This window comes from Amblyomma americanum, chromosome 11, assembly GCF_052857255.1.
Source record: "Amblyomma americanum isolate KBUSLIRL-KWMA chromosome 11, ASM5285725v1, whole genome shotgun sequence".
In the NCBI taxonomy this organism is placed as follows: Eukaryota; Metazoa; Arthropoda; class Arachnida; order Ixodida; family Ixodidae; genus Amblyomma; species Amblyomma americanum.
The window spans coordinates 16,502,701-16,524,155 of record NC_135507.1 but is presented as its reverse complement, the minus strand read 5'-3'; the positions used below and the strand labels follow the sequence as shown (position 1 = coordinate 16,524,155).

The 21,455-nt window shown below is 45.0% G+C and overlaps 1 protein-coding gene across 4 annotated transcripts in view; it reads left to right on the top strand.

The window, feature by feature from the left end:
* LOC144109941 (inaD-like protein) overlaps positions 1-21,455 on the top strand; it is a 472,911-nt gene that overhangs the window by 78,699 nt on the left and 372,757 nt on the right. For all 4 annotated transcript variants that reach the window (XM_077642714.1, XM_077642718.1, XM_077642715.1 and 1 more), the window contains exon 2: positions 122-184. The gene's annotated coding sequence lies outside the window, so the exon portion shown is untranslated. The remainder of the gene's footprint in view (positions 1-121; positions 185-21,455) is intronic.

Sequence of the window (21,455 nt, the reverse complement as noted above, 5' to 3'; positions counted from 1 at the left end):
CGCAAAAACGTTCTCTTTGCCTAAAAACCCCCGTTTAAAAAAATTAGTTTTTAAGTCTCCTGAAATACCTGGTATGTTTCTTGGCAGATGTGACAAGGTGTTCCCTCCTCGCTTGTTTTAGGTGCCCTGCCCGTTGAAGAGCTGCGCAGTACCTCTGGCGCCCATTCCGACTGCCTCAACTGCGGTAAGTGCGCTGAGAACTATTGTCTCTTTTAAGATTTCACATCGTTAGGCGCTAAGAATATTTCCACCAACTTGCTGCTTCCAAGTAATGATCAGCCATGTGCTGCTATTATTTTACAATAGAATGGCGCGACAAACCCAGAAAACGAGGACAACAAATGGGGAACGTTCAACCAGCTTTGGTCTTCATCGGACGTGTCATCACAGGCACTCGGTTATAACTTCTCTCCGCTAAGAGAGAAAAAGAAACTTCACCGCCGTGTCTCTTAATTTCGTTCTTAGGAACCCGTTACGTTTCTTCAAAGACGGCAAGCCGGCATGACAGGTAAAAGCTGTCCAGCGGTAATGAAGGTTTCTTCACGCACGCCGGTTCAATTCAATTTATGTGACCGTCTTCAAACGACTTCCTTAGTAATCATGCTTTTGTAAATGACACTGTTTGCTGCAGTAGTGAGCAAATATTTCGCGGTTTTTTACGAACGGAAGAGGCAACGTCCCCGTAACACTGAGAACGTTGGATGCAGAGAATAACGCCACTTGAATGTTTACTATGTTCGTTTCAACTATTATGGAAACAATGAATAACTGTGCATAAAAGACGGCACAAGGGAGAAGAACCACACTAGACAAGGGCAGACTAATCATGGGTGTATTGCACCAACGCCTGCTTCCTTCAACAACAATTCAACTTCAAATTCGGCGTAGAGGTCCTTTTTTCGGCACCTTGCGAGCTGTCGCGTTTGTGAAATTTAGACCAGATGAGCAAAAGAAGATTGAGTGTAGCACTAACCACAGGAACAAGTTTGTGCACTGTAGATCGGATGTAATACATCAGATTCCGCTGAGCTGTGTTAAGGTGTACGTCGGGCAAATTGGCCGCTGCATCAACATTAGATTATTAGAGCATGACAATTCCTTAGCTGATTCACGGGGGCAGCATCTGCCCAAGCATTGTAAGATGTGCAAGTATGACGACAAATAATGCACGCAGCTTTTCGGCAGGACTGAGGTTATCGGACGCGCGAGGGATAAGAAAGAACGTGAAATTATCGAAGCCCTGGAATCGCAAGATTAGGGCCTGAAAAATGTGTTAGCGAGGCTTCCATACACTTCTACCGCAAGGAGTTGGAGATTCTTGGTTTGACGAGATGGTTATGACTTTTGTCTTTGTGATTGGCGCGCACGCGCTTTGTTCTTGAAGGAAGGAGGCGTTGGTGCAATAAACCAGTTGTTAGTCAGCGCTTGTCTGGTGTGGTTCTTTTCTCTTGTCCGTCCTTTTTGCGCAGTTATTAATTGTTTCCGTAACGTCGTACCAACTAGCCCCTCACCACACTCCTCTAGATTTCGTTTGAACTAGACACATTTTTTAATGCGACATAATCTTGATAGACGCTGTTTCTCATAGTCTCCCGTTCGTCGCATCCGGATGCCGCACATTCCTAACACGATTTCTTGACTTTCATGCAAACAAGACATGCGCAGTGCAGCACGTACGCAAGATAAAGCACCCTGGTACTATCAAGCTGTTTTTAGCGTCATAAAACGAACTTGCTTCAAGTTTTAGTACTAGGAGTATGTCGTGTCGATGACGACTGATTTCGCTCGCATCTTTTAACAGCTGGGCTGAAACAGCGGCAGTCGATTGTTAGCCTTTCAGGTTTGAGTTGAAGAATGTTCCGCTTCAAAACTTATGGCGAAACGTTAAGATGCGAATGTTTCTTTTCACGTAGTTCGTTCTTTCGGTTGCAGCTAGGGATCGGAGATAGCGGTCAACCATTTTAGACCAGCCGAAAGAAACGCTCTGCAAACACAAACTAGTAAGAGGAAGTGTTAATAACGAATGGAACATTTAGACGAAACTATTTCTTCGAAATTTTCTTATGACGAGAAAAGAAGTACTTGAATCTCGAACCCGTCTTTAACACCATCATCATCATGATCATTATCAGCAGCAGTAGCCAACAACGCAGCCCAATGTAATGTAATACGCATAAAGAGTAACACGCTTGAGAAAGTTCCCGAAATTGCCTAAAGTGAAAAGCTGTAAGACAGAAGAGCAGTCAATCTTTGAAGCACGCGCGAGCCCGCATTGGAAAGACTGTTCACCAGCTGTAACCCGTTAAGCACCAAATTAATTCCAGAATAACGTGCCAAAAGTGCCAAATTGTTTAGCGATTTTGGCGAAAGAGATTGCTGTCAGGCTTTAAACACGTTTCGTGGACAACTATCACCCTCTATTGTTGAAAGCCGCAAGCACCGCAACTGCCGACCGTAACTCGTCTTTGGCGGTGGGAGTTGCGCAGGGTAGGGGGGGGGGGGGGGGGGGGGGCGAGTGTGACTCGTCATTGACGTTATTGGTACAATCTCCCATGACTTCGAGTACGCTCAGTTTTGGTGGCTAAAAGCTTGAAAGAGTGCTTGAGGGATGAGGCAGCTCTTGCTTAAAAGGAAGTATGGAAAAGAATATTCAAGACGTGTATTCTCGCACAAAACTGCACTCATTTGTCTCCAGTCATGACCAACTAGACGTTCCAGCTACCCCCCAACATGTATATGGTTTAAGAGCTGAGAGATATTGAGAGGTAGAAGCTGTTGCAACTAGTAGTGGGGTTAACCTTGCAGATTCAGGAGGCAATTGCTCCAACGTAGTAACACATAAATGCTGAATATTGTCCACAAAGCGGGCAGATACCTGACATCTGACTGATCTGCATGTCTCTAAACGGAATCACCTATAGCCGTCAATAGTGAACGCTTTTATCAGAGTTAACCACTCATTTTTTGTGCTTTTGGAACTGAACCGCAGCAGTATCCCTGCAGTCGATTGAACGTGTCCAGCGCGAACGCATCAGAACTCGAATGCGTTAAGCAACTGCCTGTTAGTGTGGCGTAGACTGTTACAGGGACACTACGGATAACTGCATCCTATTTTTCTTTATAGTCAAAATCCATTCCGAGGCATTTTTATTCAATTTTTCTTTCTGGCAGCAAAATTTGAATTTATTGTTGAGAAAGTTGCATTTAAGAAAATTACTTTCACTCGGTTACAGCGCATGACATCTGCACCGGGAAAGGATCCGTGGTCGTTGTTTTTAAGTCAATGGTATTGTAGCTAAGCCTCTGGGATCTGGGACTGAAGTACGTCGACGCACCCGGGTTTATTCGCGAAATCGGCTAGTAATGAAAAAACTGGCCTGTTATAGTTCTTTAAACATCGCGTTGAGTTAAAAGAGCATCTTTGTCTTTTAAATCCGTTAATTTGTCGATGCAGGACAACTTCACTTTCTCCTCATTTGCCCTTTAGGTTTTATTTTCATTGTTTCCTGGCAGAGCAACGTTAATGCTTTTAGTTCAGTGCTTCCTCTTTGGACGCCTTCCTTACATTGTACGAGGAAACACTCTCAACTGCTGCGTTTTTCGGTATCATAGATACTGGCGACAGATTAAAACCTTGCAGTTGTCTGCAGGCGAACGTGTATGTGTATCATTTGGCTTTTAGGCCTGATCCTGGAGCGAAAGCAGGATTTTATTGTTTATTGTTGCTGCCTCGAACTCTTTGGGCCACAATGAGCAAAAATCATCGTGTGTCTTGAACTTTCCCGCCTCCTAGACTCCTCCTTAGGGAACCCCCCCCCCCCCCCCCCTCCTAAAATGCGCAATAAACTTCTAAAGATTTGAGAATTGACTTTGAGAAAAAGCCAAGCTACCCCAAACATAAATATACTTATCGGAAATGAAAAGGCATGCTGCAGCCTTATGCAGGCCCTACTCTCGCCATGCCCGAGTATACTATAGTAAACCGAATATAAGAGGTGAATGATTAGAAAGCAATGAATATTCAGTAGGCGACCACCACAGGGGAGGAAATGTTCCTGCAACGTCCAAGTTCTGCCAGGAACAATTCGTTCCGTGCACATCCACCTACAGAAAAGAGACGCGCACCCGTTTTAAGGAAAATTCCTTCTCTTGGAGAGGCGCACATTCCGGGAGCAGTCTTTTAGTGGCTCGCTCTCGCCGCTGCGAACATGTGAATGGAAGTGTCTGAATTGAGTGGAAGACTCGTTCGTGCATACGAAATGAGCCCCGAATCGTAATAGTTTCCCCTTTTCCGTGGTCTTTTCGAGAGTTTAAATGCCAGTCCAAGAAAATGTGCTTCGGGAACTTGTGCGAACTGGACGGCCGAACGAAAGTACGCGACATCAAATGCGGGGGCCTAAATTATTCGCCAACTTTAAAGATACGCTGGGCACCTGTGCAGACGCTGGCATCGTCTGAAATTCGCGATGCTGAGGATCCTTGAAATTCTATTAATGCGCGCTGACTTGTTCTGCTTTCTTTACCTCGGATTCCAAAGCTAGTTTAGGGAATACATTTGTTTCTACAAAAATGGCTTTTCCTTTGATGCTCCGATTATTCCTACTGCTCAAGAGATGGCGTGCGTAACGTGATGATTGGTCTCCTTACGAAGTGGAGCTTTTCTCCCATACTGATTTCGGGTGGTAGTGTGCATCATTTGTTCGAGAAAAAGCGACAGCGAAAACATTTCTGAACACGCGTAAAGCGTTCTTTCACGACAATATATATAAATAGGTTTGAGGTTTCGCATACTTCAGATAGTAAGCGATGTCGTAATCTCTTGGAATAATGCATCTAGGGTGTTAATGCATGTTTACTGGCTAGACGCTCACTGTTTGCTCGCGAAGGACCACCAATAAGTGCGGGAGAGGGGAAATTGACCATGGGGAAAAGGAAGCACAATAACAACTGCACACTTGGGAAAACACCTGCACCGTGAAGCTAGGCATGAAAGATGCTGTCAGACCGGGCAGGTAGACGCTAGTCGCCGCATAGTGACCAAGAAAGTGTGCATTTTAATGTTCCGGCGCGCAATATATACATATATTAGCGTGGGCAGCGAAAAAAAAAGAAAGAAATAATGTTGCCCGGCCCGCACCGCCAGCGAGAACGGTCACATCACAAGTGAGAACTGGGTGAGGGAAACGAAGGCATAGTGCCTATCTCAGTGAGTATCAGTCAGATGGCCGCGCGCACAGTGCGTATCAGAATGACGTCACAGATGCGGTCAAATGATGCAGAGAGAAACAGTCACACTAGCAGAAGTCTGCGAATAAATTTTTAAAGCATTGATTTCTCGAATTTCAACCGACATCACACAGAATGCCGTTGTTTTAGAGCTGTTGCTGTATAAATATGGAATGGCCTCTTTCGCAATAATTGTCATCCGTTTTACTCTGACGTCACAGAATCACTGAGTACGTGGTGCATGACACTTCGGGTGGCGCCATGTAGGAAAAATTCATGTAAATAAACAGCTATGAAACTAATGCACCACTGGCGCCATCTACCACATATTGTCGCATACGTTCCATCTCTGCAAGAGCAAGAGTGGTTCCAGATGTATTATCAGGGTCAAATGAAATGCGAACAGCGGAGCCCGTGGCGAAACATACAGTTTAATACGTCTGCCTGTCGCTATCAGAGATAGGCGCTCTCATCCGGTTTGTGATAGGTTTTCTTCTCTTTTCTTTGAGGTTCCTTTCCTCGCTTTTCCCACTTGAGCACCACATTCACTCTTTCCACCCGCCTCAACTTGCTCAGGGCGGTTTCGCTGGCAGCACCGGCTGTGGCCCGTGCAGGACAAAAGAGCGGTCTTAACCCAGTGGCCTGCAGCGCTTTGATTTCGCTTCCATCATCGTCCTCTGATCAGGGTCTGGTTGGGATGCGAGCAGTGAAAAAGACCTATCGGGTTGTGGTCGGTGTCGAACGAGGCAAATCCCGAATCACTTGTTTTTACTAGTGAGCACAACTTCATCGCCACCAGGAAAGCTCAAGTGCCCTGGAATCGAGCGCGAATCGTTTTTCTTTGCCGCCATGGTGTGCAGCTGTACTATGGCAACGCCTGACTGCAAAGGAAACAGGTGGTCCACAGTTTACAATTACTATATTTTCCAAGCATTCTGTAGTGAGGGAAGGCTCAGAAACCTGCCTCGTGGGCACTGACAGCGGGTTACCGGCAAGGATTAAGATCTACTTATGGTGGCCGCCGCAGAGGACACACCCAGCATTACGGCTCGCTGTTTAAAGAACATTTTTTCACTTGTGTGCCAGCACATCAGCCATCAAACGTCCTCTGCACGAGGCTGCTCTGCGAAGCAATGTACCGTGGCAAAACCCAGCGGTCTCAGAAGCAAAGAAGCAAATAGAAAAGCAAGGCTTGTGTTTGTACGAGACCATGCATCACGGACTACGGAGAAGAGGTGCTGCGTGACGGGCTATAACGTGTCAACGTTTCAAGTCGCCGGGACCAGCGCCAGCGTATCTGGGGAGCCGACACCAGGTGCGCCTTTCCTGCCATATGTGCATGTCGACCTGCCATATTTGAGATAGGATTGCTTTATGCAATGGCCATCGTACTGAGTAGAAGTGGCCTTTGTTCTTTTCTTAATTCACGCGACCAGTCGACCTTTATTTGTTCACAGCGCAACCAGACGCTGATAGTCACCTAGGATTGAAGCTACAACAAGGTCCTGCAAGCCAGTGAGCTAAGCGTGCCACAGCCGTGGCCGCCATCGATAAAGCATACCGCGTTGCGTAACTTGCGATCGATGGAAAGAATGCACAGGGCGTTCTAGTGGCAAAGCGCGAAAATGAACGTCGAGGAAAACGGAAGCAAAACTATCGCAGACCGCATGAGCACGTCTATCTGAGATGACAGGTAGAAGGCGTAAAATGGACATTTGGCCACGCGCTCCGCTGTTCGCGTTTCATTTGACGCTGATAGCACAGACTAGAGCTGTGCCACGAGACAATTGGCATACAGGCTGCGTGAGTGCAGTTACTCAGTCGCTCGTTGCCTTTGGAAAGAAAATGGTTTGCGCGAAACAATACTCAGATGAACTGAAACAACAAAAACGACAACAAAATAACCAAAACACATCCGCCCGGAGGCGGTTTTCTCGGTCATGTTCGTGTCACGCAATGTTTCCCTGCGGGGCAAAGATATATGACAAAGAGATTAACGTTTGGAGAAAAAAAAATGTTTTTCCGCGTTCCTTCCAAGCGTTCACCCTCGCACTAAAATTAGCCACGTTGTGCGAAAAACGACTCGCGCGCAACCCTGCAATCATCGCGTGCACGGAACCACGAAAACGAAACATCTCTCCGTAGAGCGCGGCCTCTCTGGGAACTTGTCACATGGTTGAAAGATGGCAGGATAGGATAAACCATGGAGGAAAAAAATCGAGCTGCCCCAAAGAAAATGGGAAGAGAGACGCTGGAGGCGAGGAATGCCGTACTTAGCGCACTTATGAAAATACTGCGGATTATCGTCAACATGTCCGCTGTGTCGCGGTAACTGGTGGGTCACGTCAATTATGCTCTGTGGCCACTAATAGTAGGTCACAAGATGAGGCCATCTGATAGATTTCATTGTGAGGTCCTGCTGAGATTTCACAGTAAAACCTGCCCGACGGCTTCATCTTGTGACGTAGTGTTCGTGGCCACAGAGCATAAATAAATGACGTGACCCACCAGTTACCACGACACAGTGGACATGTTGATTTGAACTCTTTTAATTCGAACTTTTCGTTTATTCGAACCAGTGGTTTCATTCAGCCAAAAACATATAAACTAAAAACATTCCTCTTAAGAGCGTTCGCCGCCGCGGTGGCTCAGTGGTTTTGGCGCTCGACTAATGACCCGAAAGACGGTGGTTCCATCCGGCTGCGGCGGTCGAATTTCGATGGAGGCGAAATGCTAGTGGCTCGTGTACTGTGCGATGTCAGGGCACGTTAAAGAACCCCAGGTGCTCGAAATTTCCGGAGCCCTTCACTACGGCATCCCTCATAGCCCGAGTCGCTTTGGGACCTTAAATTACCATAAACCAGATCCCATTTCTGTTTAAGTTATCGAGGGATGATTGTTACCGCTACCAGCCCGCGTGGAACATAAGTGAGCTGAATTCATGTCTTGTTAGTCCCTACGCATAAAGCAGTACCAGACTGGTTCTTTGCATTCAGGAATATAGGCTACTTCCAATGAACTCTATGCAGAAACCGCTGTTATCATTGTGGTTTTTGCTTTTGTTCGTGTCCCAAAGAAGCAAGGCCCTCTTTTATACCCATGTCAAACCGCATAGCAACGGTCCGGAGCAACATCAGATGAATTGGGCGCACATTAATATGCCCGTATGATTAGTTATACGCTGATGACTGGAGGATTAAGGTCAACTGTGACCCTGGAATTGGTGAGCAGTTCTCAGTTTTTGCAGAAATAGAGGTTAGCTTAGCATATCGGGTACTCCAATGTACGAATCTTGAGTTTTTGCTACTGTGCTAACGAAATTCGCAAATATTCTTGTTTGTCCAAAGTTTAAAAGAATCGCGTGAAGTTGAGCAGATTTGTAATTACTCATTGACATCGAGCTGGTGAAGCCATACTCCATACCATAAGGTAGCCTTCCTGGCTTGCTCAGCTGGTGGAGTAACTGTCTGCTTTGGTGACGTGGTGGTCCCGGGTTCAAACCCCGCAACAAGATGATTTTTTTTAACTACGAAGTTTCTGGGGAAACTGTGTGGCTTTTCTTTGTAATACTATAGCTGCGCTTGGGTTGATGCCAGTGACTAATTACTCTCTTATTGCAAATATTTTTGTTTTCATTGCACTACGAGAACATTGCGCCTGGACTGTGTAGTATAATCAAGTTCAAAAGAAGGTCGGAAATCTTACATCACTGGGGAGAACCATTTTAAACGTACATCACATAGTAGTACCAAAAATGGCCTTAGTTTGCTGCATTACAAAGCATCTGAAGGTGTATTAAAGATCGAGACGCGCTTCTTCTTGAAGTCTTTAAGTTCACATGCTGCAAAGAGCTGGACGCCAATTTTTGTCCCCAGTGCTATATGGCCGGCAGTGCTCAAGATTTCTTAGCAGGCTTTGGACAGATAACAAGAAAGCAACAAGAGGCTGTGAAAAGGGGGCCATCAGGGCTATCTTTCAGAAAAAGGGGCCATCTTTTAGAATAGAGCCATTCTATGCTATAATGAATCAAACAAGCAAATCTCATCGCTAAAAGTTCGAAGAAACATGCTTAGGAGTCTCTGTATACCCATTGCGCACACTTTTGTAAAACAGCTTCACGCACAGACATGCGTGGTACGACAGCCAACGGCGCGTACAACAACAGAGCGTAAGTGATACAACAGCCTACGATGCTTGCACAGTCCTACACGACTGCGTCGCACATTGCTTCACAGTTAACGACTTATTGATATAACGACAATCACATGCAACAGCCTGTTGCGTTGTTGGGTTTCGTGCACAAAGTTTGCAACGTTCCTATCCTCTGTCGCGGGCACGGCTTGTTTACAAACAGCTCGCACTGACAAATAGAGGCTCGAGCACCGACGTTAAGGGGAACGTCAGAAGACCCCGCCGTGCTAATAAGCCGCGTCATAAGTCGATATGAGCCCACTTAAAGCAGGAATCAATCTTCTCCCCGGAAAACAAAACGTGCAGCAAAAGTACGCAGAACGCGAAAAAAAAAAGTTGCGGGAGGATTCGTTGCTCAAATAAAGTTGGGGCTTAATAACCACTTACGGAAAAGTGAGCTCTTCCCGCTGTTCCCGCAGACAGGCAGTGATCACTTCCCGAGAGATTGAAAACACCGATTCCCCGCGAGACTTGAGGACGATGCGTGGCGCATTATTATCAGACCGGCATCCAGAGCTCGAGCGCCGTGCTGGTTGTACAGCGAATGTTGGCCGCCCGTGATCGAACTTGTGTTCTCCTAATGCATCTCACTCAACTTGTTTCACCCCTTATGTATGTTCGACTTAAAAACTTCAGCTCGTGGAAGATCTGCGCCTCTCAGTGGTTGTTGAGATTAACGTCACATTGAATTAGCATAATCGCTCTTCAGTGCGTTGGCCTTGGTTCGGAAGCGTAATGCTTAGTTCTCCGTGCAGCAATCCAGTAGCTTACGATTTTCAGAGTTGATAATGTAAGAGACCACATAATTATAAAGACTGCCTGGCCTGTTGTAGACTATGCAAAGGTGGTGAAGAATTGAACTGCAGGAGTAAAGTGTTTCAGCCTAGTGCAGTAGATTACGCTTAACGCAACCTGAACAGAAGGAAAGAATAACGCAAGAAAGGAAAAGAACAAACAAGAAAGATTACCATCCTTATCATTCGCTAGTATAAAAGTGGTCTTATATCTCTGTCACTGTGTACCGACATGTTTTGGAGCGAAAGAACTACATATGATCTGTATGCTTCAATGCGAATACGCTCACCACGAACTAGGGAACAAAAAAAAAACGATTAAACTGACTACATTAATCTTCGGTAATTGGTGCAACCTACCGCTTTTATGAACAATCAATTAAAGCATCCTACAGCAGCCACTTGAGACCAATTGCTTTTTTTGATGCCGAGAAGTCTTGCTTTGGGATATTCGTTTCCACTATCTCTACGAAATCTGACCCCGGTTCTCAGTTACGAACTGCGCTTGGCGGTGAGCTGGAGTTTAAAGTCTTCCTTTCCCTGGATTGTAAGGAAGGGAAGAGACGGAAGACAGCTGCCGTTTAGCTTTTTTGTTAATTTTGAATCTTAAGGCGGGCGCCTACTGCCAAGAAGTACTTTGATTTGGGCTAGTTGGTTCATATCTTGAAAGAAGTTAGGACGGCGCTAAAACGACAAAGACAAAGAGGCACGAACAAAGAGGCGCCCGTCCTGTTGTGTTCGTGCCTCTTTGTCTTTGTCGTTTTAGCGCCGTCCTAACTTCTTTCAAGCCTACTGCCAATGCGCCCTGACTGAGCGATAGCGTGCGCAACAGGGTCCGTTAACACTTGAGAGGTTAGTGCGAATTGGTACACTGGAGGAAAGAAGAAATTTCAAAGCTTGCTAGTTATCAAGTTAATTTAGTCAGATCCAGTCATTATGATCACGTAAGAAACCACTAGTTTCCCTTTCGCCGTCATAACCTTTACCACACCTTATTCCTGCATTCCTTTCCAGAGCTGAGTGTCAAAGCACCGTACAGGCACAACAACGTCAAAAATTCATTGTCATATAAAATAGCACCTGCAAGAGGCCTTTACTTCACACGAATATTTTGGCTATTATTTTCAGAGCAGGTTCTTGCAGGACAGGTTTCACACGACGTTTCTACGTCCGCCGGTATAGTTGAGGTCGGCGCTTGTGGACACTCTCGAGGTTTGATTACATGCAACCTAAACGTCATCGACACGAGAAGACTTGACACCCACCATCTTAGATCAGCTGGTAGAGAACCGAACACGACATGCATAGGTTGTGGGTTCAGATCCCTCCGTTTGCATGTGGTTGTTTTTCCTCTACTTTCTAATTAATTATTTTTTTGGCGAAAAATGATTACACTATTTATTTTCCATAGATCAACGCAACTATTTTAACAAAAAACCGAACAAATCCTGAATGCCTTTCTAGGTTCAGCGGCTATTGCCCTTCTTCACACTGGTCACTGTGAAGCAGCAGAGAACAAACGGACGGAAACAAGACACGAACAAAGCAGGCGGTACAGGAGCTGTGCTTTGTTTGCGTCTTCTTTTCCCCTTCCTTCCACTCGTTTTTGCGCTTTTTCAAAATTAATTTGTATAAACATGACAAATCATAAGCGCTACATCGGCATTTAGCCCATATGTTAATAACCGTCCTAACAAACTCATCAGACATGACTAAAGACCACAGTATGCCAAAACGCAAAGTGCTGCCTCGCGGCGATCCTCTGATGGGCCTTGACGGCGCCGGACTGCGTACAGGGTGGGTCAAAAGTTCATAGGCCATGGGTCTGGTTTTCAGCACTACAGTCCGGCAGTCAGGACACCAGCAAAGCTCAAGACATATGTAGAGGATAAAAGAAGTATCGTTCTAAACTCTGAAAACCTCGATAGCTTTATCCGGATCTTAAGTGCCAAGATATACCGAAGAGGAGGAGGCCATGTGGCCTGGGAACCTTTCACCAACCCTGTACATAATGATGTCGCCCGAGGCGCTAGTAACGCCTCCAAGAAAGTATAGGGCACCAGCAATCACGCAGCCCCATACTGTGCCTCTGTCGGTGGCCGTAGCTTTGACAATGTTAGACGTAAAACAAATGTGCAAGATTTTTACTGCCTATCGCATCACTATATGCTGACGAAGAAAAATTAAATTCAGCCTGAAGGCACTCGTCTCTTAGGTGTCCTGTACTGCAGCGTCTGATTAGGTTGATGATAACTATTGTTCAGTTGGGAGACACCGTTTTCTTTGTCGATGACTGGGTAAATTTTTCGTATAGTCTTAACACTGAAAAATTTCTGCTTAGATTGATTCTTTTACGCCTAGTAATAGTATTGAACTATTTCGCGAGCAAGTCGGCTAAATATGCATACTTTCCGAATAACAATGCTGTGCTGCAATTCGGGTACATATGCAGCCTTTCTAAATAGCAATGCTGCGCTGCAAGTCGGTTAAATATGCAGCCTTTCTGAATAACAATGCTGTGCTGCAAGTCGGCTAAATATGCAGCCTTTCTTAATAATAATGTTGTGCTGCAAGTCGGCTAAATATGCAGCCTTTCTTAATAAGAATGTTGTGCTGCAAGTCGGCTAAATATGCAGCCTTTCTGAATAACAATGCTGCGCTGCGAGTCGGCTAAATATGCAGCCTTTCTGAATAAACAATCAGTCCAAAAGACAAAATGTCGTAGTCCTCGTGACCTTGAATGAGGAACCCCTACTCCGCTCTGATGGTAGAAGCAACACGTATAAGATATCACTGCAAAATATGCGACATACATCACACAGAGCTGCGTTCTCGTTTTGAGGAGCTTTTGGTGAGCGGATGCGTGGTGATTAATGATCAGTACGGTGCACGCCTTCGATGACAGGCAGTCGAAAGGCTCAGATGGCGACAACTGTGCATGTGCGGCGCATTGCTTCTTCCGCATCAGCGTTTCTATACGCTACAGAGAGCACAAGCAGAACGCTAGGCAAATTAATACCCGCGCCAACAAAACATGAATGGTCGGCGCTGAACGTGCCCATACGTGTCCACGCCTTCGATCCCTGCGTTCCGGGAGGAAAGCGCGGTGATAAGTTTCTGCCTGTCGAGTCCTGCCATCCCGGAATGCTGTGTCCAACACACGCAGATCGCGCCTGTGCCTGAACAACATGAGACACAGCGAGATCGGTTAATGGCGCACGAACTTCTTTCAAGCCTATATAGTGGGGAAAAATGGTATTGAAGGGTAAAGGTTCTGAAACTTTCACTGCGCTAGCACTTGTAGCTGAATACTCGCGTCAACTCACTGCTGTGTCAGCTATCGCCAATGGTTACAGCAGTTCCTCTTTTTTTGAAGTAGCAGGTGGTTCTCTTTTATACTGCTTTCAGTGAAACGATGTGGTTTTTAAAATGATGATGGGACACATTCTCTCCCACCACTCTTTAATAAACCGCTGTGAAATATTTTACATAGAGTAACGTCCCTTTACTCCTTCCTTAGTTTCAAGACAGTGGGCTTCGTACATGTACAGGTTATTTATAGATATTTAAAAAAATACCCCCTTTTTGCGTTGGCAGCAGTGGTTCTTACTGCCTGTTGGAATAGCTCTCATCTGAAATATTGAATCCATACTACTAAACGAACAATCAGGTGTGGTCAGCAACCTCCGCCATGTTGACGGCACTGAAAATCGGTTGGCTTTTTATGGTTTATTCGGTTCAACGTTTGAGGGATGCATTAGTTGAGGGTAGCGGATAAAATCGGCCATCTGGTGTTCGTTAATTGAACTGAGATCGCACAGTACACAGGCCTCTGGAATTTCTCCTCCATCGAAATGCTACTGGCGAGCACCATAACCACTGAGTCACCGCGGCGGCATTCAGAAATAGCGTCCGTTAATAAATTGTGCCGCCAACTGACATTCCAGAACCACACAGTGAAAAGATCAACTAAACTCACGCCTGGCGAAGCTACAGCCACGCAAATCTCATCTCCTGTTCGTTAGAAAGCATAAATCAGTACATGCTCAACTCAAGAAGCGACTCGATAGGGGCGTACCATAATCAGTGCCTTGATTAAGACGTAGACAATGGCATAACTGGAAACATACGTATAGTTGATATGACTGCACTTACGTATTTTTTGGGGCTCTGTACTGTAGTGTGGCAGCCTTGAATAAGACAAGCGTCTTCCGTTCTCAGAAAAAAAAGAAAGAAAAAAACTGCGTACTTTTCACAAAATTGGAATCTTTAGTTTCTTTGTATCTTTGAAACCGGATTCTGATTTTATTTTTTGATCGATTCGGAACTGACAGGGCTCGTTGCATGAGGCGTATTTATGTTGTCGGGCTTCGCCACTGTCATAATATGTGAGACTACGTTTCGTTAACCTATATTTCTGTTTACTATTCTCTTTAGCTCAAGTGCGGTGCATATTAAGGTTTTATCTCTTCACACGTGACATAAAAAAGGATGCTCTGCAAGCTTATTTGCAAAGCGCGTATACAGAGGGGAAATATTTTGATTTATTGGTTAACGCAAGCGCTGTGCTGAAATAATATTTGATGTAGACGTTGTCAGGAAAAAGGGGCGATCGCTTTATTCGTACAACTTAAATCTCGTTCATTAAAGACTATACGTTTCGCAGACATCATCGGCAGCTCACAACAGAGCATTTATGTTTTGTCGAAAACAGCACCTAACTTCCCTCAAAATCCTTCAAATCCTTGTTGTTTATTCACAAAAACGAGGGGCTTGCAAAGTGGGCCAAGCATTGTTGCTTTGTGTACCTTAACATTGGATTGATTCTTCAGTGGTACGCTGGAAGTTCGCGTTTAATATCTTTCAACAATAGCTGTGAGCAGCAGAGAATAAAGATAATAGAGAGAAAATAAAGTGGTCTTGAAGTAACTGCCTCGTTGCAGAAATCGTTACAAGAATTCACTGACGCGGTATCTAATTAGATACTTCATAATACGAACTTTAAAAAAATACGCGCAAAATTGACTGCTTTGGGTTTGATTTGCATTTGTTGAGACCTTGTGCACATGCCCTGTTTGGCTGGAGGAAAATAAACTGGAGTCTCTGGTAGCATTCCATCTTAATGTATTTCCTTTGTTGTGGTATGCTTCGATTCATCTCCCTCGGAAACCAGCGCAGAGGAAGTCACAAAGATAGGGAAGAATGTATTCTCAGAAGAAGAAGGAACGACATCTACACCAATTCACAAAGCGTGCAGGAGTCGCGTAGATTGCAATCGAAGCATGTTAAAGACGCAAGGCCCCCTCTAATTTCACGCTCCAGTGAGGAACCCAGGACAATTCCGTGACACGGGAAAGAAGCGCCTTGTTCGAACCAATGTAATCATTAGAAGTCGGCGGTGCGGACGGAGAAACGTAGTGACGAGGGGCTCTCAGTTACTCGAACCGGCTCTACGTCGTGATTGCGTCTGACTCCTTTCCTTGTGTGCTGTTCTGCGAAGGCTTCGCGAAGCAGTCAGTATGCGCTCTGCTCCATAATACACGTCAGCTGCGTCGCGACCGCCACGATCGCAGAGTGGTACTGGTGAGTGGCGTCAGTAGTTCGAGAACGTGGAAATGATGGGGTGGACATGAAGATGTGAGTAAACTGGTATTATTAATGCGAAAACATTACATCGGCAAGTAAACCCGGTATCGGCGTTGACCATAAGCAGTGGTCCCAAGAATCCCATATGACGTCACCGTGGTATAAAAAAAATGAAATTTATTCCATAGGTGCGGGTTATTCAATCTGGGGCTTTCAGCTTGAGGAGCAAGCACGCAACCTATACGTCACAAAATCGTGTTACTTCGTGGCGAAAAAAAGGTAAATCTAGTATATGCGTTGCCTTACGACTGTACGCTAATAATCAGGCGTGTCATTAAAAGCAAGAAATGAATGAGCGAAAAAAGAAAAATAAATAATAAAACAAAACAATGTTTTCGCATTCAAAGCACTTAAGTAGTCTTAGGTGCCCTGTGTAATTTTTTTTACTTTTTTCTTCGTTCTCAGCTGCAACTAGAACTTTAACCCGTTAACTGTTAATGACGACTGCATTATCACCATATTCGGAGCCTCTAGGCTCTGATGTCGAGTTAAATATCAAATGAAAGATGAAGTTTATGCTAAAACAAAATGTCTTGATTTGCAAACAATTTACAAGACTTTCATTTATTTTTAAACGAAAGCATCAAAAAAGTGTAAACCTTTCGGCGTCATTATAGAGATACTACAAATTCAAAAATATTTCAACAGATTATGCATTCTTTTTCGAAATATTTTAGAGCAGCCTCTTGGTGAGAATTTCTACTTTTGCCTTGCATCTCAACTTCCTTGCGCAACCAAAGTGATTCAACAGCTCCTAATTTCTCGACGCGTTCCGAGCGCGCATAGTATAAAGCAAATATTACCACTGCGCTCAGTTTTCGCCGCCGCTTCAAATCGTCGCGAACTCTTCGCACTAAATTGAGTTAGGCGCTGCAAAGTTCTAGCTTGTTTTTGAATACGAGAAAGTTGGAATGTCTATCGATTTGCCTTCGTACCGCGAGCACCACAGAGCCAGACAGAACGTGCTCAGCGCCGAGCGAAAGCGATTTAAAGCTCACATTTTGCAGAAAGCAATGCGAGCCGCCAGTTTCTACCGGCCTCAGCGTATTCAAGAGCCGGTGGATGCGCACATGCCAAGGAAGTCATAGAGTGTGGACTGGGACAATTATTGCTCAAGGCTTATCTTTCTTCCCAAGTTTGTGTGTAACACAGCTTCGCTGTTCTCATGAAGTGAACTTCCAAGGAATTGTTTGTGTGTTGTGCTTTGGAGTTTTTAATGGACAGGCAGAAAGAAGTCATTGAAAAGAAGTTCAAAGATTACAGCAACTTTATGTCATTAAAAAGTAATTTGGCGGTAATTTTTTTTCACCAAAAACTTCTCGTAATAAACTTGATAACGAGGTAACAGTGTCAAGTGCAATTATTCACCAACTCTCAGGGTTCATAGGAAGATCTAAATGAAGCTGCTACACACACTGCTACCACTATAGGCTTGCATTCACAGTGCTTTTCAGTAAAATTCAACAGAATATACCTTTTTTCATCAATGGTGCGGACGACACTGTCATGAGGTAGGGTGCAAAGGTAGAGCCAATGCATGCGTTCAGACGAGCCCATCAACCGGCTCACCCATTGGGAAATTGGTGGCAACTAACAGAACAGACGCAATAACGCTTAGCCACAAGTAAAAGTTTCTAGGAATTTTAAGTGGTAACTAGTGTAAGAAGTTTGTGGCAAAATATGGTTGCATGTTTCTGATATGTTTGTGCGATATCATGTCCAACATTCTCGGACAAAAATTTTATTATTGGAAAATTTTGAGGTACTGTTATGGAAATATTTAAGGTAATGGGACATTGTTCTGATGTGTAGCAAAATATTTTCAAGTTTTTTCATCGCTTTCAGTGAGCAATAAAGACTGTCATAAAAAAAGAATAGGGAGCGCTGTTGGGGATACGAAAAACGTTAACGGCAAAGAAATTATGCCCTGCCGACGGGATATATGCAGATATTAAGATTGCTACAGGGAAATCTTATAATATACGAAAAATTGCGTTCATAAACATTTTCCCGTTCAAAAATCTCTTTGCTCAGAAATTTCGGGTATGGTCCACCACGGTGCAAGTCAAGCACATAAGAACGTAGCAAAAGAAGAATGGAAAGATGCAGGAACGCAGGACGATACGAACTGTATAAGGCGAATAAGTGTTTCACCACTACTACATACTCAAAGTTAACTTCTCCAGCGGACGGGATGCTAAGAAGACTTAATGCTTGTTGGCGGTAGTTAATTATAAGCGCTCGTTACGGCAACGTCCACAGTGGCATAAGCGTTCTTACACTCCTAGGTTCAACTATACTCGGTGGTTATTGAAGGAGGGAAGCAGCGCTTTGCGTCTAACCTGAACTAGACACTCTAGATCCCATATTTTTCATAACCCTTGCACTATACCGTAGCTGTCAAGCGCATCGTGCCCTTAATAGCGACTTATTAACGAGCCTAGCCTGGAGCACTTGGAAGCCTCCGCAGGTTACTGCCACTTAACGTGGAGCCTCCTAAATCTAATCTGGGACCCAGCGTTAGCAAAACCTCGGCTCCAAACTGTGTCACGTGCTGAAATTAGGCGGCGAACTTTCGAAATCTCCGCCGTACACTCTTAGCGTCACTGTAGCGTGCAGGCGCGCACGGCTAATTAGGGAAGAGCGAGGCTCGTTGAGACGCCCCCGCAGTAATTGCTGAAGACTGCCACTCCGAGCGGTTAATGCAGCAAACTCAGGCTCCTAGTTTCTTGAGCAAGGCAAAGGAAGGCGGAAATGACGATAGAAAATCTCAGTTATGTTCACGTAATTTGATGCGAGTTTTAGCGTGAGCTGTGTTGGTAAGTGGGGCGTGGAACAGAAAATATGTTAGAAGCTTCAGTTCAAAACAGTTCACGTAAAATGAGTCATGTGGTCTCTGTTTCTGATGACGTCACCCCGCGTTGCGAAGTAACTATAAGGGGGTTGTGGATGCAACAATGCGACAAAAGAATATGTCGAGGGTTCAGTCCAGGGTTCAGTGTTCTATAGATATGTGGCCATGCGACATTGCCATGTGAATACATCCATTCATCTGTACTTCTAAAGGGGCTAGAAATAACAATGTATAAAGAGCAAACGTCTGGACTTCAGCTTCGCGCATTAATAGAAACAATGTGTCACGTGATCAGTGACCCTTTTAAATAGACCATGTGTAAGACTGCCTTTGTGTGACCATGTGTGAGATTGACAGTCTCTGATGTGACGTCAAAATGCGATTACGAGATTTCGTACGAACTAAGCGACTTGTGATCTGCCATCGTAGGGCCATTCCATAACCGCTGCGCCACTGTGCTGGTAGTGGTATGAGGAATCGCTGCCATCTATGAATGATAAATAGAGAATGAACAATTTTGCATATATGAGCATTAACCCACTGAAGATATCCCGTCATGTCTTTAAGAAACAGCTTTAGTGCCTCCTCCAATTGAAGAATGAACACCTGGTTTCGCATGTCTAGTTTAAAACCGCTACCGATTCTTTTTTTACCCCTCTTTGTTTTTTGTGTGTCCTCAAGAGGCCGGCTGCCAATCCACATTTTCCTTTTATTTTGTTCTTGCTGGTGCTTGCGATGAACGTGAGCCCGGAACAAAGGGCCACTTTGCTCGCGGGTCAACTGCAGGCTATAAAACCGGACGCAGGTTAAGTTGCGAACACCCCAAGTGAAATATGAGAGAAACGACATTTCGCCCCCACGACAGTAAAAACGTCAGGAACACCTGGCACAGAGTTCCCGACATCATTGTGATGACGAAGACTACATAAAAACTTTCGTCTGGGCGAAGCAGGTGAACTCAGTCTAAGTATTTTTGTTGCATGAACTTTTTCGGAACAACTTGCGCTATAGCCGATAATAAGATTTCAGCAAAATATCCATCACGCTAGCGAGAGCGAACTCCACCTGCTGTTCACTGAGAAGTACTTCCTCATACTCTTCCACGTTCTTCTAGTCGCGTTCGGTTTTATTGAACCGAAGAGCTTTCGTCAGCAGTCTCACACAGGTGGCCACCAGGAGATAGACGTTCGGCCATGCTGGAAGGACGGACCTCCTTTACAAAAAAAGGTGATTTCAGTTTTTTCCTGTCACCTGGTCTACACCCAGTTTAGTCAAGCAGGCCTCACTGAGTGGAATTTTACATAGAGGTGTCGAGACGAGACTTTTTGTGGCGGCCAGTTGGCTATTTTTTTTTCGATAATGATAATCCAGTGGGAAACTGTTTCTCAGTGGGCAGGGGGCATGTAATGCGAAACAAAGATGCCCGATGTTCTGATAAGATAACTGAGCGTATTGCAAGGAAAGGATCTTCAAAATGGAGAGGCAGAGAGTATGGGACTGGCGTAAGGGAACTTGGCGCTGTTGGCTTGTTGCGGCTAGTGCAGCACTGAGCTCACGAGACACGAGAGGATTTAATGGCGTTGACCCGCAGCGTAGGTTACTGGGGATGTTGATGATGATTTGAATCCACTCGTTTTTTTCCACAGGACATTGTCCCCACTTAAGACTATAGAAAAACGGCACTGATTTTTTTTTCCACATGAAATACATTATACTTTTACGTTCCGAATGTCCCATGTGCGGTCTGTCGGTTTCCGTTTATTATTGGGAGTCCGCTCTTCCGCGGAGGTGGACCTGCACAAAACTCAATGTGCACGTGAACCTGTGCTTAGTCTACGCACAGATCAATCCACGTAGCGCTGCGATCGCATAGGCTTCATTGGGAGCGCACCTCACTAATTCACTTTAAGTTCGCCTGGATATCCTAGGAGCCCTCGCGTATTGTTGATTTTGGCAAAATCGACGCCACGACGCGGCGGTGCCGCGAACTACTTTAAGAGGGATCGGCGCGCTCGGAACTGCGTTGTATGGCCCGTTTCTGAAGAGGTTATCCGGAGCATTCAGACATCCTTCAGTGAGTTTTCACGTGCCAGCCAAGCACAGTGCAAGTGGGATTAGATCATATCAGTGCCGTAGTGGAAAGCGTGCCGGACCACGACTGCGCAGTTGACGTGAGGCAAAGAACATATCAGAGATGAAATCCTCAGAGTCGAAATAGCCATCTAAATAATTGACTAAAACGCACACTTCAAGCACGAAGAAGTTCGCGCACGACTTTGCCTATTATGGCAGGCCTTATTGCGGCATGCTTATGTGGTGACATGGTGGTGCGTTAACCCCTACAGCATAAATTAATACCCTATACTGCCGTGCGCATTCAATACGACCTCTTTAATATGGACGACTCGAATTGTGGACAGTTTTTCTGAGAACCGAACTTTGTTAACGTATTTACTGCTCTTTCATAAAGGGAACTCGCTGTTCGAACAAAAGACATGGTGAAAATGCCCTAAACCCATCGCAGCCCATTAATTTTTGTCCTGTCATATGGGCAGCGATATGAACAAAACCAAGACTGTCCCTAAAAAGTATTCCGCTCATTTTATTTTGAGGGAAGGACACATCGCAAGGCAGTGCGACAGTGGGAATGCAAAAGTGCGAATGCTAAAGTGATGACCTTTTTGTATTTGTGTGTGGTTTCGTTGCTTACAGTGGTGAGGTGGCGAGTAATCGCGCCTTGCAGT